The 27776-nt window shown below is 44.4% G+C and overlaps 1 protein-coding gene across 6 annotated transcripts in view; it reads right to left on the reverse strand.

Annotated features, from left to right (window-relative positions):
• Window positions 1–27776, reverse strand: part of RAPH1 (Ras association (RalGDS/AF-6) and pleckstrin homology domains 1) — a 202459-nt gene that overhangs the window by 103251 nt on the left and 71432 nt on the right. The window contains exons 1-2 of one of the 6 annotated variants that reach the window (XM_068130931.2): window positions 11456–11489; window positions 10489–10670 (exon numbers count right to left, since the gene is read on the reverse strand). The exons of 4 other annotated variants lie outside the window; for them this stretch is intronic. The gene's annotated coding sequence lies outside the window, so the exon portion shown is untranslated. Of the gene's footprint in view, window positions 1–10488; window positions 10671–11455; window positions 11514–27776 lie in introns of those variants that run through there. One more of the 6 variants, XM_068130941.2, reaches the window with a different exon arrangement.

A 27776-nucleotide genomic window follows, 5' to 3' on the forward strand; every position in this document is an offset into this window, starting at 1 on the left:
CGTCTTGGCGGGGAGGGGTGAGGGGGTAGTTTAGGAGGGAGGGGGCAAGGGGGGAGATTTGAAAGGGATGGGTGATGGGGAAGATTTGGAGGGGAGGGGTTATGGGGAAGATTTGGAGGGGAAGGGTGAGATTGGATTTTAGAAAGTGTACGATTTATGGGAAACGAACATTTATTGCAAAATGAGTTTCTTGTGACCTTCGAGTTAAAAATACGTTTAAGGATGCTGGATGGAGGATGGAGTGCAGGAGAGTTTAGGGAATGTAGAAAAAAGGCACTATAGGAGATGGATATTTTTTTTGGGATGAATTGATTTGGTGAGCAAGTCGAAAGCAGCCTTTTAAAGAAGAAGAAGAAAAAGGTGTTATAAAATATGACGGAATACATAACTTGAGGGGAAAGTGTAAACATTGAAGGTTAATAACAGTGAAAACTATCTGGGGAAATGGGGGAGAAACACGTGGTCGAAGAACGAACGAACGAATAAGAATGAATAAACGAATGAGAACAGAGAAGGAAATGTTTTTTTTTTTGTTTTTTTTGAGTTGAGATTTACACAAGGAAGTAGGCTATGGGTGAAAAGACTGGGAATACAGAGAACGAAAGTTATTGGATCACAAACGACGGACCGCTGAGAGAAAAACAAAGCCTCAAGGTTGTACAGTGTACACTGTACAAGGCCTCAAGACACGACACTAATTAACACGATTTTCAATACAGGTATGAAAGATTTGCACCGAAATACTTTACGCATATCTCGTGGGATTTTAAGTTGAAGAGACGGCCGTGATGGTGGGAAGGGGAATGGAATTCTCTCAAGCAGGGATTCAACCCGTGTCCTTATAAAAGGTCTTTGTCCGAGGTCACTGAGTTCGATCGGTGTAGCCGTGCAGCGATCAGTGCAGCCGTTTGTGCGGCACCCGGGAAAACAACATCGTCACAATGAAAACATCGTCACAATGAACGTTATGCGAACACGAATGTTATGCGGGAGTCCAAACCTGAGAATGCTGGAGACCAAATCTGAAATTGGGAAAACTAAATAGCCTATTTTACTCCTGGAGATCCCAGAATTACCCACCCAAAATATCGTTGCGATTGGTTCAGGAGTTTTTACGGTATCTTCGAACGGATAGACAGACAGACAGACAGACGGACGGACATTTGGTGAATTATAGTAAGATGGTCATTTTACCTCATTCATATGCTATCCTGCACTATGGAAATAAGAAAGAATGAGCAATCAGCGATTGCAGACCCTCACCAGGATGTGTTTTAGTAGTTTTTAAGGCTTTTGCGTTAAAACAAATATGGCGGCCTAACCACGTGACCGATGATGTAATCATTGTTTTTTTCCACCACCTATTTATCCCTAGATGGCGCTCAATAAATTTCATCTTGATCGGATGAAGTTTTGTACCTTTGTCGAATTATGATTTCATAATGGAGGCACCTATGACATCATCATTAACATATGTTATTCCCCATGGAGAGTTCTTTACAATGAGTCATGTCTCAATTTTTTTATATTCAGTGCTTTCGGAGATAGAGGTGATATAGGGAAAGTTTTTCAGTTTTTCCAAGATGGCGCTCATACCACGTGACCTATGACGTCATAATTATCATTTTAAAATTCTACAGGAGGAGGTGCACATATGGTGAAAATTTCCTGTCAATCGGACCAACGGTTGCAGAGAAAATCATATTTATTATGTGCGGACAAACAAACAGACAAACAGACCCAAATGCAATACCCTCTCCTCTGGCGAGGGTAATAAGTAATAACTATTGTTATGCTACGTAATGGTAACCCCTAGAAGGCATGGTCGCGACAATATGAAGGGATGAAACTCGTGAGCATCATCCCTGGAACATTGTAAAATCACCTGTATTGTGCAAATGTCTACATTCTTTTACAAGTTTGCTTTATCAGCAGAGACGGCTGAACAAGGAAGATTTAAATGGATAAACAATGATAAAAAATTAATAAATGCACAATTGTAGGTTTAAAATGTCACTTGCCTACAATTGGCTGTATCGATTACTTTTTCACCATTCGAAATTTTTGTTATCCAGATAACAAAAAAATTGAATGAATCAAATCACAGGGTGAACCAAGGAAACCGGCAGGGAGCAACATTGCTGGGAGATACTCATGCATACATCATCAGAGATTTGAGATCATTCTCTTCTCAAGGGAAGGTAATTCCTGCCCTTGTGTGTCACACTAGATCGGCGATATGTGGAGAGACCGAGGGGGAGGAGGAGGGAGTCATAACAGGCACTTCCTGAGATGCACATTAGCAAGAGTACATCTGCTTGTACATTTGTCTGGGGAAACATTCCCATTACCAAATCGGATATAAACCATCAGCTCATCAGCAAGGGTTCCATAAAACTGTGCACTCGTAACTCAGGCTATCAGATGTGCAAGCAGAGTAGCCATATTATAGTCGATGTCTGCAGACAGTTACGTTGCAAGTGTGCATACATTTTGGGTTCAAATGGCAACGCTGCATTGATGACTTGGCTCGAGACAACAAAAAAATGTCACAGCAACATTTTATCTTCAATTGGGCAATTTCACGGTGTTTCAAATCAAACAGGGGGTTATGCAACAATACACCATCTGATTATGGACGGTCGACTGCAATCGTACTTGTGTTACCCTTTGCAATCATATAACCCACGACCAACACCCACAATCCCATTACCATAACCTCCCTCTCAAACACGTAAATAATCGAGCTAAACGGCAGCATTTATACAAAGATGATGAGTAAAACCTTGTCAAAAACTAATGGTCAACACAAGTGGTGTTTGCAAGCTCGAAGAGTAACACTGCATAACAAACGGGTGAGCTTCACTTCCTCAAGTGAGCGATAAGATTCTAGATCTCAAGAAAAAGTGCATTTATCTTTACATATTACATTTCCTGAACATAGAGAACACCATCCCTCTCTGTACCGAAGTCATCGTCTGCTTCCGTTACTCCAAAGAGGACGGAAGCCTTTCCTGGAGATAAAGCGGTTCATCGCAGAAAAATGCGAAGCTTGCAAAATCGCACGAGGACAAATGCTGCAGCGGACCCTCCACAGTCAATGTAAATACAAAGAAGGGCAATGGTAGTCCCAATCCCACTAGCCCTCCCGGCACAAATGCCACATTTCCACTGCAGAAGCAACCCGATGGAAGGCATTTCTCCACTGAACAGCGAGGCCGACAGGGCACCATAAAGTACATCAGCCTCCGAGTCGACGCTAAGACACGCTCCCTCATCGCCTGCACTCACAAAATGAATCTTCTGTGCAGCTAGCTGAGATGCACAGCGTCGTTGAGCTGCTGTGAGGCCTAAATTTTCTACATGCCTGATGAGGACAAAGAAACAAATACAGATACAGACTTGGCATTTAATATGGAATATTTTTTTTGTGGGGGTGAACTTACTTTTCAAGATGTCTTAGAACCAAAAGTTCATTGGAATTATGTTGAAATTATTCCAGATTTTGTTAATGTGACCTTTAAAAGAAACGAAAACCACATTTGACATTTCAAAACAAATAAATTGATCATTGAAAGTGATGTCAACTGATGTCGAACTCTATTCATGGACAGTACTGTGTTAAACTTCTTTACGTTTTCCAGAAGTATCTCTTTATTTTGCACATTAGCATAATTTTTTTATCACAAAAACAAAAGTTAAATTACGACTGGGATTACGGACAGTAAAATTACAGTTCAGTACTTCGTGTAACCCCCACTAGCATTCAGGAGAGCACGTACACGTTGAGGCATGCTGTTCACGAGATTTGCCAAGGTTTGGACAGGAATCGCTTGCCATGCAGTGACAATAGCCTGCTGCAATTCACGCACAGAGGTCGGCTGCTGGTCCAAGTGGTCGTTTTGACGCGTTAATTCTGCCCACAAGTTCTCTATCGGATTCATATCCGGGGACATGGCAGGTCACTCCATATGCTCTACACCACGGTCAGCAAGAAAGTGTTGGATCATGCGAGCACGATGACGCCATGTATTGTCATCTTGGAAGATAAAGTTTCCTCGAAAGGCTGCACGAGCAAATGGAAGCAATGTTTCTTCCAGAATGGCCCTGTGCTTGAACTGGTTCAGGTTTCCATTCAGAACAACCAGGTCAGTTTTGCCCCCTGCATGAAAAGCACCCCAAATGGTCACCCCACCACCTCCAGCCTGGACTCTTGGCACTATACAATCTTCGTTGTAGGCTTCATGCACTTGTCTGCACACTCGGACACGACCATCTTGACGACAGACCAGAAATCTAGACTCGTCACTGAAGATCACGTGATTCCAGTGTCCTGGCTGCCATTGACGGTGCTCTCTGGCCCACTGCAATCGGCGCTGGCGGTGTTGTCTGGTCAGGCATGGCTTTCTCAGGGGACGCCTGGCACGATAGCCTGCTTGAACCAGTCGATGGTTGACTAGCCTTCTGGATACAGGCACATTTGTCAGTTGCTGCCACTCAGCCCTAAGCCGATTAGCTGACTTGGTATGGCCATTGCGGACTAACCGGTGCAGCTGGCGATCATCCCTCCTTGTGCTTCTGGGGGACGTCCTGGCCTCGGTATTGGAGTAGGGACACCCCTCTGAGCATTTCGTTTCAGGATCTTTGACACCTGACCTTGAGTGATGCCATACTGCCGAGCAATAGCACGCTGTTTCATGCCGTAATTTTGTAAAGCCACCACTCCATGACAAACAGCATTGTCGAGTTGACGGACCATCTCCAGAGGAAGCGGCAATAACTTTTGGAGACGTGCAGCAGTTGTTTTCCACTAATACAGAACGCAACAACCCTTGTTTAACCGACTGTGAAGCCAATCATCAAATGCACCTGTCCGTACATTTTGCCACGCCACCTGTGATCTAATCCTGTTGTTGACTTCTTGCCGCGACAGACAATCAGTGACATGGTTCTTTTAACAAATAAATCACCAAAGTGTAAAAGAAACTCACGAGATTGATATACTGAGTTAAGAAAGTAAACCCAAGTCAAGAAAAAATAAATATTCCATATTAAATGCCAAATCTGTATATTCAAAGTACACCGCCTCCATGCCAAATAAATAAATATACTCCAGCGAAGGCGCCCCGGCAGTACCACCATGCAGCTCATAGAGACTGTATTGGGAGGGAGAGGTGTACAATAAATGATTGATTAATTGCATAATTTAAATAAATAAATAATGATCAGAAAATAATTTATTAGTCAATTGGCTAATAGCATATAATACCTAAACCACCTAAACCTAAACCAGTGCTTCATCCGAAGCTGTAACTTTTTTTAAAATAATTAAATAAGTCATTAATCAAAAAAAATTAACATTTAATTGATTAATCAATAAATAATTAATCGATTAATTGATTAATCAATAAATCAAAAATATCATTTATAGCCACATCACCTGGTCATTGGTGTCCAAATATCAGCTTCCGAGCTCAAAAGGTGCCTGAGATATTTCCCAGATAAGAAAGAAAATAAATAAATGATTAATAATAAAAATAAATAAATGATAATCATAAAATAATTAAATAAATAATCGATTGGCTAATAGAATACCTAAACCACCACCATTTCATCCGAATCTGTAACTTAAAAAAAAATCAATTAATTAGGTCATTTTTTTTTTTTTTTTTTTTTTTGTATACTGAATCAAGGCTCGTGAAAGAGCTAACATTTATTTCACAAACAAATCAACCAGACAAACAAAATATACAAAAAGAGGGAGCGGAAGACAAGATGGGGAGAGAAGGGGAAGCACACAACCACAACATTTGAGAGCAGGGAGAAGTGTGGGAGGGAGAGGGCTTGGGGGCAGGAGGCGTGGGAAGTGGGGGGGGGGGGGGGGGGGGTGGAAGAGGTATAAAACACAAAGGGACCGAAATTAGCAGGGGTAGAAAAGATCAAGGTTTTGGATGGGGGAGGATAAGAGATGGTGGTGAACAGCTGTTTTAAAGACCTGGAGGGTGGAGTGGGATTGAAGAGAGTGAGGGAGTTTGTTCCAGAGGTGGGAGAAAAGAGGATTGAAGGAGTGAAGGTGAGCAGAAAGTCTTGATTTTGGCAGTTTAACCATAAGAAGGTTGCAGGCAGATCTTGTGCGACCTGTAGGAATATTTGGGGGACAGAGCCCAGGGAGGGCTGGGGGGGCAAGGCCAGAGAGGAGTCGGTAGAAGACGGAAAGACCACCAACCTGCCTGCGGTGAGTGAGTGAAAGGCCCTTGGAGTTAGCTTCATCGCGGGAGATTCCAATGATTCTGAACGCTTTGGTTTCAACAGCGTGAAGACGGGCTAGGGGAGAGCAGTATTCCATAGAGCTGCGGATGAAAGCCTTGTATGTGGTGAGGAGCTCAGGTGTGCCAAGGAAGGACTTCGCACGATGGAGGATGCCCAGTCGGCGACTGGCTTTGGAGGCCAGATTTGAAATGTGGTTTTCCCAGGAAAGATCATGGCAAATAGTGAGATCCAAAAGCTTGAGTGACAGAACTTCTTGGAGAGGATTATTCAGAAAGTGGATGGGAGGGTTTTCCAGTCGGTCTTTTCAGAGAGACATCGTAAGAGTGTGAGATTTATCAGGATTGAAAGACATGTTCCATTTGTTTGCCCAGTCTGTGATTTTGTCCAGGTCTGCAGAGAGTGAGGAGGCTGCAGACTGCCGATCTGAGGGATGAGGTATGGAGCGACAGAGAGTAGAGTCGTCAGCAAAGAGATAGAGAGGATTTTCAAGAGAGCCAGAGAGATCATTGATGAAGACCAGAAAAAGCACAGGGCCCAGAACACTACCTTGGGGAACTCCAGCCTGAACAGGAAGAGGAGATGAGAGAAACCCATTCAGGGCCACACGTTGACTACGACCAGAGAGGAAGTCCGCCAGCCATGCGTGGAGATTTCCATGGATACCAAAGGAGGAGAGTTTGGTGAGCAGAGCAGGGTGCCAGACCGTATCGAAGGCACATGAAATGTCAAGGGAGACAGCTCTAATTTCCTGTTTGGCGTTGAGGACCTCCATCCATTGTTGAGAAAGCAGAAGCAGCATGTCCAGAGTAGAGTGACCAGGTCTGAAACCAAATTGATGATCAGAGATCAAGCCATTGGAGAAGAGGAAAGATTTAATATCTGAAGCAATGATGGATTCCATGACTTTGCTGATAATTGGGAGAAGGCTGATTGGTTTGTAGTTGCTGGGATCTGTTTTTGCACCTTTTTTTGTGCAAAGCGGTGATGTTGGCTGATTTCCAAGCAGATGGCACATGACCTTGAGCAAAAGAGAGGGTGAAGAGAACAGAAAGAGGGAGTGAAAGAGCGGAAGAACATGATTTTAGGACCCGTGGGCTGATGCCGTCAGGACCAGTTGCAGAATCAGAGTCGAGGGTTGACAGAAACTTTTCCACCCTGTCAGGAGGAAAGGACACAGAGTCCAGGAGCAGCTGGGTACGACTGGGTACGGTGGGTACAGAGAGGGATGGGTTTGGGACACAAGATTTAGAGGCAAATACAGAGTTGAGGCATTCAGCTTTTTCACGTGCGGAGTAAGCCGTTTGAGGTGAGGGAGGGGATGGAGGGGGAACAAACACCAGAAACAGATTTGACCAGACGCCACCAGGATTTGGAAGAGGGAGACAGATAAGAGAGTTCGGTCTTGAGAACGGTGAGATATTGTTTCCTGGCTCTCCTGAGGGTGGACACACACTTGTTTCGGGCTTTGTGAAAGGAAATGAGATTTCCTTCCGTTGGATTTGCTTTCCAGGAGACGAAAGCAAGTTGTTTCTGGGCAACAGCCTCACCACAAGATTCCGTGTACCATGGACGGGAGGAAGGGTATGACAACTGAATACGAGATGGGATAAATCTGTGCATGAGAGAGAGCAATTTACTTTGAAAGAATTCCCAGGATGAGTTGATGTCAGAGGCGGTAGAGATGGGAGACCAGTCCAGATGATTGATGGCTGCTTGAAGACCGTGCCAGTTGGCCTGAGTGAAATGCCAGACTCATCGACGCTGAGGAGGCTCTCTGAGAATGGTCAGAGAGATGTCCACTTTGACAAGCACATGATCAGATGAGCCGATTGGAGCAGAAGAAGAGCAGCAGACATTTTCAGGGAAGTTTGTCATAACCAAATCCAGAAGAGAATATGCTGCGTTGACTGAGATCCGGGTCGGGAAATTGACAGATTGTGTCAGTCCCAGTGAGTCGCAGAAGTCCTTTGCTGAAGAGCCATGGCTGGTGAGAGAGGTACCCACACCCAGCCAACTGGCATGGTGACAATTGAAATCACCACATATGAGGAAGAGAGAGTTGGGATGGGTAGATAGAAGTTGGTCCATATTATCAGACAGCGAGATGTAGATGGAGTCATCGCTGTTTGGTGGACGGTACAACACACATATGAACAAAAGGTGGGAGCGAAGGGGAAGCCGTAGCCAAAGGTATTCCTGGGGGTGAGGTGGAGAGAGGGCAGTGGAGGGCGAGTGAGGAAGAGAGTTTTTTATAAAGATAGCAACCCCACCTCCAGGACAAGGCTCAGGACTATCATACCGGAGGAGGGAGTAACCTGGGCGAGATACCAAGGCATCAGAGACATCATGAAGGAGGAAAGTTTCTGTTAAGCAGATCACATCTGGTTTGTCAGAAGCAACCTGTATGGAGAGATCAGTCAAGTTTGAGCGAAGGCCCCGGATGTTTGAGGTCCATACTGTTAAGGAAGAGGAAGGGGGAGCATCGGGTCCAGAACAGGGGGGGGGAGGGGTAGGGTAAGATGTGGAAGAGGAGGAAGAGGTAGGGAGAGCTGTTGAAGGTGTGTCAGAGATTTCAGAGATTTCAGAATAGCTTGGAGAAAGGGAAGAATGGGGCGGACAAAAGGTTTGATGGAGATTGGGTGAGGCACAGTGAGGTGTTATTTGAGGAGGGGGAAGAGCGAGGCAGAAGGTTGGGGGAGATGAAGGTGAAAGTTGGAAGGGGGAAGAAGCAGGGAGGATGCTTTGAGGAGGGGAGGAGCAAGGGAGAGTCTCGGAGGGGAGGGGTGTGGGGGGAGTTTAGGAGGGAGGGGAGGGAAGGGGCAAGGGGGGAGATTTGAAAGGGATGGGTGATGGGGAGGATTTGGAGGGAAGGGGTGAGATTGGATTTTGAAAAGTGTACGATTCATGGGAAACGAACATTTTTTGCAAAATGAGTTTGAGACCTTCGAGTCAAAAATACGTTTGAGGACACTGAAGGAGGGGTGGAGTTCTGGATAGTTCAGGGAATGTAGAAAGGAGGAACTGTAAGAGATGGTATTATATATATTTTTTGGAATGAATAGATTTGGTGAGCAAGACGAAAGCATCCTTTTGGAGGAAAAGAAGAAAAGAGTGTTATAATATATGAGAGAAAATAGTTGTTCAGGGGAGAGATTATACATTTCTAACCACGTGATCACGTGATCGCGAACGAAGAACGAACGAACAAATAAGAACAACAAATAAACGAATAAGACCTGGGAAGGAAATATTTTTTGGGTTTTTTTTTTTTTTTTTGAGTAGAGATATTAAACAAGGAGGTATGGGGTGAACGACTGGGACGAAACAGAGAACGAAAATAATTGCAGCGCATTCGACGAATCGCTGAGAGAAAAACAAAACCACAAGGTCGGAGACGGTACGGTAGCCTAAGCCTACGAGTACTAGGCCGCAGAATACTCGATACGCATTAACCAACGATTGTGTATACATGTACGAAAAATTAGCACGGAAAATTTTCCAAAAGATACGCTGTAGGTACATACACCGAAAGATAGATACAGTCTCGACAAAAACACAATTGAGAAAGATCACTTGGCTTCGAAAGCGTGAGCGCATGGAACAGCTTCGAAAAGACGTGACCTCGCCGTGATCTCACGAGATCTCGAGATCACGGCCAGGTCATTAATCGAATAATTAAATAATTAATTGATTAATCAATAAATCAAAAATAGCCTTTACAGCAAAATTACTTACTTGGTTGGTCATTGTCGTGTCAAAATATCAGCTTCCTAGCTCAAAGGTGGCTTTGATATATTGCCCACATGAGAAAGGAAAGAAATAAGTACTTCATTGAACCACCTTTAGAGGCCATTTTCCCCGCAGAGCAGGGGTTGGCCTTTTTCGGGCAACGTGGTCCCCTTTTTGAAGCAATGTTTTATGGCCAGATGCCCTTCCTGTAGCCAACCCTGCTCGTCGCCTTTTGCGACACATAGGGAATTACCAGTGAACTGGTACTCAATTTGCCGACCTCGGAAGGCTGACAGGCTGCGTCAACCCCCTGGCGTTAATTGATCGATCGACCAGGATTCGAACCCAGGATCCCAAGCCGGCACCCTAACCGCTAAGCCAACACCAGGCTAAATAAGTACTTAATTAATCGATAATAATTAAGTAATTAATCAATTAATTGATAAAGCAAAAAACTAAAAATACCATTTTGCCAAAGCCCTTGCTCACTATTGTGCCGACATTTCAGCTTCCTAGCTCAAAGGATGGCTGAGATATCATCCGGACAAGCAAGAAAACAACCGGAGTGAAAACTAAGTACTCCCTTTCAGCGCACGTCATCACCGGGCCACCTTCCTCAAGTGAGCATCACCGGGCTTGCTCTCATGCAGCTCAATGACGTCATGCAGCGCCTGGAGATGGCATAGGAAAGGAGCGATGTACAAAAAGGAGACAGGCTCCCACTTGCAGCGAACATAGGAAACCATCACATTCAACGTCCAAACAAAATAGTACCATAACATCTAAAGTCAAGATATTGTTCAACACACTGTGGGGTTTAATTTATTAATTACGAGTGTACGTGGTTCAAAAGGCTAGATTACTCTATGTTAAAACCTAAAACGTTTTATTTTTTTATATTGGCTTCTTGAGTATCTCACAATTCGAGTTGGTCAATGGTCAGCATACATGTCAAACTTTCAGGTGCAATGGTGAACCAAAATGAAAATCAAGCTGGCAGTTCTCTGCAGAGTAGTGCAGTGCATACCTCACCAGGAAACTTTGGGCCAAAGTGACAGTGTGTAGCTGCAGCAGGAGCAAATCCATCAGATGCTCACTACAGTGCAGGCTGCCTGCCAAGGCCGCCAGGGCTCATTAGAGTGCAAGCACATGGGAGCCTCAAATCTGCCTTGGCATATGAAGCAGCTACACACTTGTGTCTGTGCACATGGCTAGGTGCATGCGGTCAGTCCCTATCCAAACTGAGCCTGAGGCCGCATGCCGGCATGTTTATCTCACACACAAAAAACGGCCGCACATCATTAACAGACACGCACGAAGCAAGTACAGAACCGTGGATCTATAACTGCTCGGTTTGAGAAGATAACAACAATGGACAAAAAAAAAAAACAGGCACCCAACAACAGGTCTTTGATGTGTTCTGTTGAAGAAATTAATAAAGTCTGGATAATCTTACGGTTCCTTTCGTGCCTTCCACTCGTAGAGCAGCAACAATAAGGTGATGAACAACTGCCGAGAAAGTTTAAAGTCTAAAGTTCAGCATCTTATCGTATTGACACAAGACAGCTAGACAACGCAATTATACGCAAGTAACGCACATGTGATTGGCCAATGGTGAGTCGTTTGCACTGTCTCATGCAAATTGCACCTTGCTAAACCATCAGTCACATAATTAGAATAGAAAAATTCTCTGATTATCCATCAAAGAAAGAAAACTGTGTATGGTTGTGCCATTTAAACACGTTTGAATAACCTTTGCTTAAGAAAATAAAATAGGATGGATCCCTCGGATGGACGTTGAACTTGCGTCCCATCTGCCGGCATTAGTTATAGATCCCACGGTGTCCTTCACGAAGAGGAGGCGAGCTATTGCCGACACCATTAACAAATTCCAAATCATTGCTCGAACATTATTCTAACATCAGGCCAGGCCAGCCGGGTCGTGAAAAATAATAGGGTCAAACTTCTCCTGGCCAACCCCACAAGAACATGGGAATAATTGTGGCAGTTAAAGAATAAGAATGAAATAATAAATTAAAAAAGCCAGTCACCTTAACCCAGTGTTTCTCAGATGGTGGGTCGTGACCGCCAAGGGGGTTGTGCGCTGTATGCACTAAGTAGTTACATATATATGTATATATTGTCATGTGACTACCCTGTAGTGAACACCGCAGGGCGACACGGATGACCAAACGAGCTTTACTCCAAGCAAAAATGACGGTATTCTTTACACACGAGGGAAAAAGAGGATGACGAACTTACCTGGACGGCTTCCACCCGACTTATTCGCACCTGGATAAATTAATTCCAAGTCGACACAGGGTTAAAATGTACAAAAATACCGGCTTTATTAAAGAAAATGCCGGCAACAAAGAATGATTTTGTTGGATGCCGGCAACAATAAGACTAAACAATAAGATGCCGGCAACAATAAGACTAAATTTCTATTTGGAGCGCCCGCACACAGACCTGAATAAAGACAAAGGGAAATATAACTGTGAAAATAAATATGTGTTTGTGTGGCACCTAGCTATAATCGGCTCTTGAACCTCATCAGGAATCGTCAAAGATCGTCACATGCCTCTACGTCCTTGCGCGCGAAACCGCAGGCTGTGGGCGTGAACTCTGCGCGTAGGAACGGTCTTGGCGTGCAACTAGCTTTTCCAGCCCCGAGCTCAAAACGAGCAGGCCGTGCTTGTCCACTCGATCTCGTTCACCAACACTGACATGCCAAGGAAAATAAAATGCAGCCATGCCTTCAATCCGAACCCCGCGCAAACAGAGCACTACGAAATGCTCACGTGCTCGTCAATGAATTCCCCTCGCACATGAAATCCCAAAGCAGGGCGAGATATGAAATCGTGACCGTTCACTGACAACGCCAGAAAATCAGAGCCAGCCACGAGAAGACGAAGAAGAGAAGAGCGATGCCAGGACATGACCGTTCATCGTCAAAGCCAGGACTCGAGAAAACAAAGAAGAAGAGCGGAAATCGAGAGCGACGAAAAGCCAAGAGACTTTGCTGAAGCCAATATATAGCCAAGAAGAAAAGAAGGGAAAGCCAGGAAGCCCAACAATAAAATCCCGACTGCCCACGATCAAATCCAGAAGCAGAGACACAAAATGTCCGCACTCTCACTCCTTTGTACTCAAGGCTTTGATGTCATCCTACAACGTCTCCGTGTCCACTCCTATCAGCGAGTGCCATCTTAGCAGTCTTTGCGCCAATCAATCCCGGAACAATCACTGCTCTTCGGGGCGTGGCCCCATGGCCTGCCTGATTGATTGATTGATGTGTGCTCACCAGGTCGGTGTTATCCACGGTAGTGCTCAATGTCCTGCTTCAGGTTGGTTTATATTGAGGGTAATTAATGCGTGATTTCCTGGCTAGGTGTGTGTGCTGCATGTGTCATAAGGAACAGAGGAAAAACCAACAGAGGCCATTACATACAGGGGATTTACCATTAATCCCTAACTAATTAACATAACCCCACCCCTCGTGATGGGAACGAAGATACGCTCTTCCAAACATACGGCCTAACTTATGTACATCAAGACGGCTCTACGACATTTGGAGCATACTATCTATGCAATTCTACCTGGACTAAGGTATTGCCTACCCCCCACAAATGTAACAACATATATATATATATATATATATATATATATATATATATATATATATATATATATATATATATATATATATATATATATATATATATATATATATATATATATTGTCTGTTTATATACATATATACATATATATATATTGTTACGGAACCAACGTCGGCCTCTTTCCCCCTTATCGAGGGGGATTAATCCCCTTGTCTATGACTGACCGACGTGGACCTGGGGGTATGACGTCACGCCCGGTCAGCGCTGGGTAGGGTATTAGGCCCACCCGTCCTATGACCTAAATACCAGCGCCTCTCGGTATGCAAGGAAATACTCCCGCTCACGGCCGCAGCGTAATGGATTGGTTGCGCCGAGCGAAGCGAACTGCGGCGTGAGCCGTTTATCGAAGGGGCTAAACCCGATTCATATGCGTTGGCCGAATCGCGCCATGTACACTCAATTTGGAAATCGCTAAAGCGACCGAATGAGAAAGAAGGAAGGCAAAGGTACAGAAGAACAGATATTTATTAATTATTTACACAACCCAAAGAAAAGAGCAATCAAGGTAATATACAGGGAAATGGAAGGAGCAGAAGACACAGTGCAATTATTAGCTTATACTATACAGGCTTAACTTAAGACCCCAAGACAACACAGAGGACGGACAATGAGCAGACTCACACGACTGGGGGGATGAAAGGGATGGCAGATTCGAATCCTGGCAGGGTGGGGCACGGCCCAAAGAGATTGTGGCAGGAAGGTCCGGAGCCAATGGCTCGATGTGGTTTCCCCGCTCGAGCGTCCATGCGCCGATTCCGCAGAGAAGACTCAAGAGTAAGTTCAAGAGCAAGGCAGCACAGCGAGGCAGTGAGCGGGCTCAAGCGCAGACGAGGTACCGCAACGAGCAGGGCGCACGAACCATCTCCATCATCTCTTGGTCAAAGGCTTCCGCCCGCGCTTTTATATCGCGCTTTGAGATCAACCCGCGCCACGCCCGTGATGGTATCTCACCAGCCCTGATTGGCTGGTGGGGGCTCGCTGGCTCCACCTTCCGATGACGAGGGGCGGGCAACGCCCTTCTTCCCCGGGTCGACTGCATGGAACAATGGCGTCTTGTGGAGGGATAATGCCAACAACCACCCGCACCCTTTCGAAGGGAGAATGGGCCTACGCTTCTTTAATTGATGCAACGCAATGAACTAGTGGAAACGAAGCCTTATGCTGACATTTACTAAGGACATAACTACTGAGGGAAACTTATGATTTGCTACGTGTGTGCGATGGCCTAACTAAGGACGACCTTTGACCTTTACACTTGGAGGTATTTACAAGGAATATTTACAGCACACAAAAGGGTATATTTTACAACAAATTACACACAGGATTCTCAAATCCTCAACAATATATATCTACAGACTTGGCATTTAATATGGAATATATATTTTTTCTTGACTTGGGTTTACTTTCTTAACTCAGTATATCAATCTGGTGAGTTTATTTTACACTTTGGTGATTTATTTGTTAAAAGAACCATGTCACTGATTGTCTGTCGCAGCAAGAAGTCAACAACAGGATTATATCACAGGTGGCGTGGCAAAATGTTCGGACAGGTGCATTTGATGATTGGCTTCACAGTCGGGTATACAAGGGTTGTTGCGTTCTGTATTAGTGGAAAACAACTCCTGCACGTCTCCAAAGGTTATTGCCGCTTCCTCTAGAGATGGTCCGTCAACTCGACAATGCTGTTTGTCATGGAGTGGTGGCTTTAGGAAATGATGGCATGAAACAGCGTGCTATCGCTCGGCAGTATGGCATCACTCAAGGTCAGGTGTCAAAGATCCTGAAACGAAATGCTCAGAGGGGTGTCCCTACTCCAATACCGAGGCCAGGACGTCCCCGCAGAACCACAAGGAGGGATGATCGCCAGCTGCACCGGTTAATCCGCAATGGCCGAACCAAGTCAGCTAATCAGCTTAGGGCTGAACTGACTATTGTGCCTGTATCCAGAAGGCTAGTCAACCAACGACTGGTTCAAGCAGACTATCGTGCCAGGTGTCCCCTGAGAAAGCCACGCCTGACCAGACAACACCACCAGCGCCAATTGCAGGGGGCCAGAGAGCACCGTCAATGGCAGCCAGGACACTGGAATCACGTGATCTTCAGTGACGAGTCTAGATTTCTGGTCTATCGTCAAGATGGCCGTGTCCGAGTGCGCAGACGAGTGCATGAAGCCTACAACAAAGACTGTATAGTGCCAATAGTCCAAGCTGGTGGTGGTGGGGTGACCGTTTGGGCTGCTTTTCAAGCAGGGGGCAAAACTGACCTGGTTGTTCTGAATGGAAACCTGAACCAGTTCAAGTACAGGGCCATTCTGGAAGAAACATTGCTTCCATTTGCTCGTGCAGCCTTTCGAGGAAACTTTGTCTTCCAAGATGACAATGCACGGCCTCATCGTGCTCGCATGATCCAACACTTTCTTGCTGACCGTGGTGTCGAGCATATGGAGTGGCCTGCCATGTCCCCGGATATGAATCCGATAGAGAACTTGTGGGCAGAATTAACGCGTCAAATCGACCACTTGGACCAGCAGCCGATCTCTGTGCGTGAATTGCAGCAGGCTATTGTCACTGCATGGCAAGCGATTCCTGTCCAAACCTTGGCAAATCTCGTGAACAGCATGCCTCAATGTGTACGTGCTCTCCTGAAGGCTCGTGGGGGTTACACGAAGTACTGAACTGTAATTTTACTGTCCGTAATCCCAGTCGCAATTTAACTTTTGTTTTTGTTAAAAAAAAATTTGGCTAATGTGCAAAATAAAGAGATACTTCTGGAAAACGTACAGAAGTTTAACACAGTACTGTCCATGAATTGAGTTCGATATCAGTTTACATCACTTTCAAGGATCAATTTATTTGTTTCGAAATGTCAAATGTGGTTTTTGTTTCTTTTAAAGGTCACATTAACAAAATCTAGAATAATTTCAACATAATTCCAATGAACTTTTGGTTCTAAGACATCTTGAAAAGTAAGTTCACCCCCACAAAAATAATATTCCATATTAAATGCCAAGTCTGCAAATTATAAGCGTGAAAGGTTGTCTGTTTCTTTGTTCTGAAACAGCGTCGCCATTTCTCAACGGATATTCACCAAATTTGGCACGGGGGTCCCTATGCACCACAGAATCACCGATGAACAAAAAAATTCCACCGCCCCCCCCCCCCCCCCCGGGGACCAAATTTGCCATTTCTCAACGGATCTTCACCACATATGGCACGGGGGTCCCTGTGCACCACAGAATCACTGATGAACCAAAAAATTCCACCGCCCCCCGCCCCCACCCCCACCCCCCCCCCCCCCCGGGGACCAAATTTGACATTTCTGTACTGCCTCCAAATCGAAGCTATTTCATCCTAGGATACTCTCTCATGGGATGTTTCAGTAGGTGATTGCTCACAGCCATTTGCAATAATGTTTACAAATACTGGTATTACACGACATTATATTTTGTAGTCCATTGTATAATTTAAATAAACATAAATGCAAATTTCGCATGTGGAAAATGTAAGTACACCCCTACATTTATCACTACTTCAAATACCTAAAATTAGAATCAGGTGCACCAGCTCAGGTGCAAATGATTAGAACATCGTTAGAGAGGATCTTGGAGGAACCTGTCTTATTTAAACCTCAGACATTTCGTTTGGTTTGCTCTTTGTTGTTGAAGTGTGCGGCATCACCATGCCTAGATAAAAAGAGCTCTCTGAGGCCTTCAGAAAGAAGGTTATAGATGCCTACGAGTCTGGGTGGGGATTTTAAAAGATCTCCAAACAATTTGAAATCAATCATTCGACTGCCCGGAAGATCATCTACAAGTGGAGAAGATTCCAAACAACTGCCAACTTGTTCAGGCCAGGCCGCCCCAGCAAGTTCAGCCCGAGAGCAGACCGCAAGATGCTGAAAGAAGTCCCTAAGAACCCCAGAATGTCATCACGGGACCTACAGGTAGCTTTTGCCACTGTTGATGTCAAAGTGCATGAGTCTACCATTAGAAAGAGGCTGCACAAATTTGATCTACATGGGAGGTGTGCCAGGAGGAAACCTTTGCTGTCCAGAAAGAACATCAGGGCAAGACTAAAGTTTGCCAATGAACACCAAGGCAAAGACCAGCACTTCTGGAACAATGTGCTCTGGACAGATGAGTCAAAGGTAGATTTTATTTGGCCACAGTACCAGAAGACATGTTTGGTGAAAACCAAAGACAGCATTTGACCATAAGAACGTGATACCAACTGTAAAGCATGGTGGTGGAAATATTATGGTTTGGGGCAGCTTTGCTGCATCAGGGCCTGGGCAGCTCACCATCATAGAATCCACTATGAATTCTTCATTGTACCAGAGAGTGCTTGAAGATAATGTGAGGCCATCTGTCGGAAAGTTGAAGCTCAACCGAAGGTGGACCTTGCAACATGACAATGACCCTAAACATACCAGTAAATCCACCAAGGAATGGCTGAAAATAAAGAAATGGAGGGTTCTGGAATGGCCAAGTCAAAGCCCGGATCTAAATCCCATCGAGATGTTGTGGGGGGATTTGAAACGAGCTATGCATGCAAGAAAACGATCAAACGTCGCACAGCTGATAGAATTCTGCATGGAGTGGGCAAAAATTTCTCCCAGTCGATGTCAGAGACTGGTAGACAGTTCTGAGAAACGCCTACTTGAGGTTGTTTCTGCCAAAGGGGGCAATACCACCTATTAGAGCCAAGGGTGTACTTACTTTTTCCACATGCGAAATTTGCATTTATGTTTATTTAAATTATACAATGGACTACAAAATGTAAATGTTTCATGATATTCGTTGTATTATATCACCTTTATCTATCAATATTGTTGAAATGAAGATCGAATAGTTGTATGTTTGTAGTATGTTGAAAAAGTCAAAACTTTACATGGGGTGTACTTACTTTTTCACGTGACTGTATAGATATATACATACATACATACATATATATATATATATATATATATATATATATATATATATGTATATATACACACACATAAACACACACACACATATATATATATAGAAGCAACCACCAACAACCTTAAGTCTAGTTTTCTTCCCAGACTTTCGTTGGCAGCATTCATAATTCCTCTCTATAATCCTGGCAAGATGGTTGCTCTTTGGCTAGGAAGGCAGAGTGGAAACCTTTAGGTTGAGCCAATTTCAGCTCAGTGGAGTACGGTGGAAAAGGCGTTTTTATGAAAAAAAATTTATACACCGGTGATTCCCACACAAAACAAAAAGCTCACACATAAACCAAAACCTAAAAGTTCAGCATTACTTGGGTTCATGCATGGAAGGCCTTTTTGGCCTGAACATTAACAGGCGAAAGACATTTTGAGAAATCAAAACATCCAATCAAAGAACGAAAGGAAGCAAACTTATTTGGCAGATTACAAAGTTTAATGTTCTAACTGTAGAGCGTCTGAATGACGCAAGCGGAGAAGGTCATTGCAACTGTGCATCATATGCTCGAGATGTCAACTGCACCGTATAATTTCAATACGTCACTGAATAATGCACGGGGTCCACCCAACAAACGGAAGGAGCCCTGTCAGTCATTGACATTTGCAAAATAATAAATAACAATCAATGTGGAGTGACAATATGTTGCTGCAAAGGTGCCAATGCATGCAAGAAAGAATCATGGAAAGAAAATGTTCAATCAACTCTGTGCTTGCGGAAGCCTTCACATCTGTACAGTGTACAGCCATCTGAAGGAATAAAAAAATGGGTTGAAGGAAGGAAGGATGAAGTAAGGAATGCATGCACTTCCAGAAGGTTCCCTGCCAGGATGTGTGCATCTGACCTGTGTTTCAACATTTGATCACCAGCAGAATGGACTCTCACTAAAACCGTCATGCAAGTGCGGTGCCACAAAAGGGTGCTGCATTTTGGGATATACTGTCCTTCTCACATGGATGTAATAAAAAGTATAAAATGTGACATACTGTCTGGCACATGCAATCATTTTGCAAGAACAATCCTAGAGGCTGGCACGATGACCACATAAACCCTGCCGACAAGCTAAAAATGGGAAATTTGGATCAAGGTGGATCGAATGGAAACCTTGAATGATTCATCACATTGCATACAACGTTATAGATTAATAAATAACATTACTGTCCGAACCGAGTTTCGTAACATTGAGCTGCACGGGTAAACGCAGAAGAAATAAAACAGAAACAACGAGAAGGGCAACTCAGTACAGCGCATACCTCTGCCAGGCTGAACAGTTTAAGTTTTGTATCCCACTTGTAGGCAAGATCTGCATCTGGACCAAAATCAAATCGGCTTCTTCTCGTCACCAAACCAACTTATCCACCTCGTTTTGTCATAACTCGTCCACAACTTTTTGAGATATCCAGGTCACAAACAGACAGACAGACAGACAGACAGACAGCCAAGCAGGGGTGAAAACATAACCTCTTTCCATCTTTGGTGGCGGAGGCAACCAGGGTAGTAATTAAAACCAAGATGTATCTATAGTTGGTCAGAAAGGCTTTCAAACTGCTAACGGTATAGATAGATTTTGATAAATTCAAAGTTTAAAGCCTCTTTTAAACATTGAAAACACCATGATCATAACATTATATTTTATTTTACAGAATCAATTATAAGAGAACGACAGAGGGTGGATGGCAGTGGTCTAAGGGTAGGACAATGACAAACAGGATGACATGCGATGGATGGAAAAACAAATAGACAAACAAGAGCGTTGTGGTGGGTGGGGAAAAGGTGGGGTGGGATGAAGGGAGGGGGGGTTTAAATGAGGAGCGCAAAGACCACGGGTAGGAAAAGAATATGAAGGCATTGGAAAACCTGGACTGGACTACAATTTTCAGTTTTGACCACAACGACAGCATTATTAAAAAACAATCTATCTGGACATTTCTCCATAACAAAGGGTAAGGGAAATCTTTGAATAAAATGGTTCAAAGAGTAAACAAAAGAAAACAGGATGCATGTTATATATATATATAAATATATATATATTGTTGCGGATCTCAGAGTACGGCATTCCCGTTAGCAGGGGGGGGGGGTTAATTCCCTTGTCTTGTTAAGCTGGCCGTCTCCAGTCCTGGAACTATCCCGCTCCTTTGCGGGGTGAGATTGGCCAGGGTGATTGGTCAAAGGTTTCCCAAATACCTTCACCAATCTCTCCGCAAAGCAGGGAGATGAGTCCCTGCTCGAACCGCGGATGTGATGGTAATTGCCGAGCGGTTTAGCAATCCACGATCCGAGCCGTTAACAAAAGGACTAAACCCGATTTAACGCGGTTAGCCAAATCGTGCCACAGGTACTCAATTGGGGACAGGACGCAAGCGATCGGATGAGAGGAACCAAAGAATAAGAAGGGTGAAGGAAGAACAAATATGGTTTATTTACTACCTAAAAGAGGAAACGAAAGAAGGGAATATACAAGAGAAGGAAATAAAAGGACATAGGGCAAGCTTATCTAAACAGTCTTAACTTATCACGACCCCAGGACAAACAGACAGACTCACACGGAATGGTAGCAGGTAGGGGAGGAAGGTCCAGGCAGATGGTTCCAGGCGATGGGATCCGTCCAGGCTCCGGGTCCGCGGGCGAAGAACGGCAGGCAGCTTCGCATCTAGTTGGCGCGCGACCGGACCTGACATATGCGAGGGGCTGGAATGCTGCTTACGTCTAGCGTGCCGAACGCTCTCAAAACCACATGGCAGTTCATATCACACGATCGTCCTAAGCGATCCTCCGCGCAATGTTCTTATCATTCGCCGCCTCTGCGCTGTTCTCTCCAGTTTGCCGATCATCTCCCGATCTTCTCTCCTCTCTTCTGCCCGTCTCCCCCGCATCTGCGTAAAAGGGCTTCGCGCTCGCGCTTTTATTACAAGCCTCGCGTATCAAGCCGCGTCCGCTTTGCTCCGCCTACTCGTGAACGCCTCGGCCCGGATTGGTTGCGAGGGTTCATTGGTACCTCCCCTCGTGATGCGTTGATGGGGCCACGCCTATGTTCCTGGCTGCTCCTCCCTTCTTCTCCCACTCTGCCATGTGGCTTATGGCGGCGGGCAGGAACAAACCAAAAGGCAGCGGACGCTGAGGCGGCTGCGGCTGGTAGAGTAGCGCAATATGATTTGGAGGGCAGATTACGCCGCAATATGAATGGAATGGGAATTTCAGAAGGGGCCTAGGTTATTTGATTAATACAACGCAGATTCAACTATTGGAAACAGATCCTTACCTGAAACACATACTAATGAAATAACTAAAGAGGAAGCCTATGATGTGCTACGTGTTGCTCGTGGCCTAACTAGGGTGCGACCTTTGACCTTAACACCAAAAATGGGAATATTTACAGGGGATTATTTATAAGGGAATATTACAGATATTTACAAAGTGGAGGGTTCTAAAAACCACAACAATATATATATATATATATATATATATATATATATATATATATATATATATATATATATATATATATACACACATATATATATACACATATATATATATATATATATATATATATATATATATATATATATATGTATATACACACTACATGGCCAAAAGTATGCGGACACCCCTTCTAATTAGTGGATTCGGCTGTTGTTTCAGCCACACCCATTGCTGACTGGTCTATATAATCAAGCACACAGCCATGCAATCTCCATAGACAAACATTGGCAGTAGAATGGGCTGTAATGAAGAGCTCAGTGACTTTCAACATGGCACCATCATAGGATGCCACCTTCCCAACAAGTCAGTTTGTCAAATTTCTACCCTGCTAGATCTGCCCCGGTCAACTGTACGTGCTGTTTTTTTTTTGTTGTTTTTTGTTTGTTTTTTTTGTATACAAGATCGAGGCTCGTGAAAGAGCGAACATTAATCACACAGAAAGACAAACGGACACATAAAACAAATAACATCGGGAGCGGTAGACAAGATGGGGAGAGGGGGAAGGACACAAACACAACATTTGAGAGCAGGGACCGAGAGACATGGAGACATCGAGAGAACTGTGGGAGTTATTGTAAAGTGGAAACGTCTAGGAGCAACAACAGCTCAGCCGCGAAGTGATAGGCCACACAAGCTCACAGAACGGGACCATCGAGTGCTAAAGCAAGTAGTGTTACGTATTACCTCCCCAAACCCCGGTTATGGTGCACCTCAGAGTCTGGAGCGGGAACATGGCAGAAAGATTTGTTATTTTGCGTTTTCTAATAAACCGTGATAAAACCACACCAATGCAATTGTAGTAGACGAGACGGATTTATGGGAAAAGGCCATGTATACGCTTCTTGGTGAATTTTTGGGTAAAAGTTGGGAACCTCACTTTTTAACATAATTAGGGTATGCTGAATTCGATTAACCCGGTTCCCAAACCGAATTTTGAGGGGTTTTTTTGAGCTTTGAATAAACTGCTGAAGAACTTGGGCATTGGTGAACTCACAGAGGAGACAATCAAATCTACAGAAGCGTTCATCTGCAGAATATGTAATGTGCACAGAACAACCTCTGTTGATTCAGCACGACATATGTTGTTCTCCAGGACTGGTAAACCAAAAGCAATGTCACCGACAAGTGATGCTCTTCATTTCCATTTGATGCGAGTACACTATCAAGCCATGGTATGGAGAAATGCTCATTGTGCCATACCTGACCTTCCTGCATCTGTGGAAATGGGATGGAAACGTGGTGATTCAGGGCTAGAGCCTATTCTGATGTCACCGAGTGCAATCCAACAAAGTTGCCTCGAGCTGATTTGTTGTGCATGCCAGAAGCAATGCAAGACTCGACGCTGCAAATGTCGCTATTCAGAGATGAGGTGCACAGCAACAGAGTGATGATCAGACCCCTTGTATGAATTTGATGTAGTTTGGCAAAACAACATGTGTGACATTCCTGAATGTTTGTGCTTCATGGCCATGTATACTTAATTTTAGAATAAATGGTTGTATGAAACATTGTCTTATTAAAACCAGTTCCCATTTTATTGTGTCCAATTTCAATATCAGTTTGAATGTCTCTTTCAATATGTCGCCAACCATAATATAGATGAGACGGATTTATGAAAAAAGGCCATGTATAAGCTTATCGGTGCATTTTGGGGTAAAAGTTGTAAAGTGAAAGTAAAAGAGCTACGTGTATATAAATGATATATAAATGCTTGTTCAAAGAAATTGTCCAAAAATGACAATTTGACGACCATTTTGTTTATGCTAATTAGAAGGTCAAAAACTCAAAATTCAGCTTGGAAACCAGGTTAAACAAATTCAGCATACGCTAATTATGTTAAAAAGCGAGGTCAACAAACTTTTACCCAAAAATGCACCCAACATTCACATTTCTCAGAAATCCGTCTCGTCTATAAAACAAAACAAGTAATTGTATTAAGAACTCTCACACACACAATAATAACACTATTAAAGAAAGTACAATGAAAATTTAACTTGCATTAAATGAACAATACATATGATGGTACCATCATTCCCCAATGCTCTCAAAGCAATGAACTCACGATATGCCAACCGTGAGTGGAATGTAACATTCCTCAAAGTCCGTGCATGGATCCCTATGCTGGTTGGAGATTGAGGTCGTGCAGAACGGCAAAACAACAGGCAGGTATTGGCGCGACTGTGGATGAGGGGTTACGAGGTGAGAGGTCGATATGGGAATTGAGCCGATAGGTAAACCAATGGCAATCAACACGATGAGGTCGATATGGAAATCCCAACGGCAAAACAAGATGCACCAAGCGGACAGCCTCTTCTTCTTCGAGAACAAAATGGCATATAGGCCCATAATAGAGGCGTTTGATTTCTCCAACGATGACTCACACTAGGTGATAAAACCTGAGCCGCAGGTTTAATTGCATTCGCAATATATGACGATGGCAATCCCTTTCACGGGAAGCCTCAACTCATTTCAAAAACTCGCAACCAATATCAAAAATGTCCGCTCGCAGCCTCGAAGCGATTCACAGCTGTATCTCTTCCCTGGCCATTCTCCTCCTCCTCCTCCTCCTCCTCCTCCTCCTCCACCTTCAGGGTCTTTGCCGAGTTTTTATTTTTCCTCCACAAACATTTATTTTTACCTTTTACTAACGTCATCTCCATTTCACACAAAAAATCTTAACAAAATTATCTGACACTAAAAATCCTACAAGTATATAATAACAACAAAGGCGGAAGTGACGGATCCGTAACAGTAGCACGTAAAAATCATCTGTCCTCGGTTGCAACACTCACTACCAAGTTCCAAACTGCCTCTGAAAGCAAAGTCAGCACAACAACTATTTGTCGGGAGCTTGATGAAATGGGTTTCCATGGCCGAGCAACCGCACACAAGCCTAAGATCACCATGCGCAATGCCAAGCGTCGGCTGGAGTGGTGTAAAGCTCGCCGCCATTGGACTCTGGAGCAGTAGAAACACGTTCTCTGGAGTGATTAATCAAGCTTCACCATCTGGCAGCCCGACGGACGAATTTGGGTTTGGTGGATGCCAGGAGAACGCTACCTGCCCGAATGCAAAGTGCCAACTATAAAGTTTTGTGGAGGAGGAATAATGGTCTGGGGCTGTTTTTCATGGTTCAGGCTCAGCCCCTTAGTTCCAGTGAAGGGAAATCTTAATGCTACAGCATACAATGACATTCTTGACAATTGTGTGATTCTGACTTTGTGGCAACAGCTTGGGGAATGCCCTTTCCTGTTTCAGCATGACAATGCCACCGTGCACAAAGCAAAGTCCATACAGAAATGGTTTGTTGAGATCAGTGTGGAAGAACTTGACTGGACTGCACAGAGCCCTGACCTCAACCCATCGAACACCTTTGGGATGAATTGGAACGCTGACTGCGAGCCAAGCCTAATCGCCCAACATCAGTGCCCGACCTCACTAATGCTCTTGTGGCTGAATCGAAGCAAATCCCCACAGCAATGTTCCAACATCTAGTGGAAAGCCTTCCCAGAAGAGTGGAGGCTGTTTTTGCAGCAAAGGGGGGACCAACTCAATAGTAATGCCCATGGTTTTGGAATGAGATGTTCGACGAGCACATATGGGTGTGATGTTTGGGTGTCCACATACTTTTGGCCATGTCGTGTGTATATACAACAACAACAACAACAACAACAACAACAACAACAACAACAACAACAACATGCATTTTAAGGCCATTTTCCCTGCAAGAGTGGGGGTTAGCCTTGCGGTCCCCATGACAATGTTCTCCATTTTGCCCTATTTTTTGCATCTCTCCTTGTTAACCCCCTTGCCCGCATGTCTTCTTCCACCATCTTTAGCCAAGTCTTTCTCGGTCTTCCCCGTCCTCTACTTCCTTCTACATTCATTTCCATCACTCTTCTCAACCACGCCAACACATGACCAAACCATCTCAACCTGTTCCTCTTCACAGCATCAATCACAGGCTCTATTCCCATCATCTTTCGCAATTCATCATTTGTCTTCCTCTCTCTCAGCGACACTCCGCACATCCACCGAACCATTCGCATTTCCACCCTTTCCAGCCTCCGTTGCTGCTCTACATTCATGACCCATGTCTCGCTCCCATAAATCATAACACTTCTCACACATGCAGCATACACCTTTCCCTTCAGCTTCAACGACACTCCCCTCCTCATCAGCACGCCACTCAGTTCCCGAAACTTCTTCCATGCACATCTCACTCTAGTAACCGTTGCCGAGTCCGATCCACCTTCTCCATTCAGCATGTCTCCGAGATAGCAAAATGTTTTCACACCTTCCAGCTTTACGCCGTCTCCAAGATCCAACTCAACATTTCCTCCATCTGCAGCTCCCTCTGTGCACACCTTACATTTGAATGCAGCTGCCACACTGGTTAATGACCCTCTCAGACCACTACATTTTTGATGAACCCACTCAGCGCACATTGTACATTGAATGGAGTTCACTCCGACACCCTTCCTGCACACAGCACATGGCCACTTCCCAGTTCTTTCCACCTCACCACATGCTTTACCACTTGCCATCACCTTCGTTTTTCCTATATTCACCTTCAGACCTTTTGTCTCCATACATTCCTTCCACTTGTTCATCTTTTCCTTCAGTCCATCCATACTTTCCGCAATCAACACCAGATCATCTGCATACAACAACTCCCATGGTAAACCCTCCTTTACGGTCTGAGCCAGCACCTCCATCACAGCTACAAATAGTAGTGGACTTAGTACTGACCCATGATGCACTCCCACCTTCAGCTCAAAATCACCACTGTTCCCGTCCTTCGTCCTTACAGCTGTGCGCGCTCTTTTGTACATTGCCATCACAACTCTGATCAACCATTCCTCCACTTCTAACTTCCTCAATGCCCATGTCAATATTTTGCGTGGAACCCTATCGAATGCTTTCTCCAGATCAACAAACCCAAGAAACAACTTCTTCCTCTTCTCCATGTACTTCTCCTGCAACTGCCTCACAATAAAGAGCGCGTCTGTCGTTCCTCTTCCTGGCATAAATCCAAACTGCATTTTGTCGATCTTCACCTTCTTCCTTATCCTCCTCTCCAACACCCTTTCCAATACCTTCATTCCATGCTCCAATAACTTTATCGCTCGGTACGAGGCACACTCCAGAGGGTCACCTTTCCCCTTGTATAGAGGGACAAGGGTACTCAGTTCCCAATCCACTGGAATGCAGCCTTCTTTCAACACCAAATTACAGATCTCTGTCATTCTCTTCACACCCCAACTTCCTGCTGCCTTCAACATATCTCCCACAACTCCCGTCGGCCCTCCCGCTTTTCTACTCTTCATTGCTTTTATCGCTTCCTCAACTTCCTTCTCAGTTATCTTCTCTGCCGGTCCTAAAACTGGGTTACTCTCCATGTTGCCATCCCATTCATTCTCTGTATTCAACAGCATTTCCATATATCTTTTCCATCTTCCTTTAATTCCATCTGGGTCCACAACGATTTGTCCCACTTCATCCTTCAAGCAACTCACCCCCATCACATCACACCTCTCTTTCGCTATCTGCTTTGCAATCCTGAATACCGCTCTCTGACCCTCTTCTGAATCCAAGCGTTCTCCGAACATTTTCCTACATGTCTCCTGCGCCTTTGCTA

This window comes from Myxine glutinosa, chromosome 1, assembly GCF_964187855.1.
Source record: "Myxine glutinosa chromosome 1, kmMyxGlut1.1, whole genome shotgun sequence".
NCBI lineage: Eukaryota > Metazoa > Chordata > Myxini > Myxiniformes > Myxinidae > Myxine > Myxine glutinosa.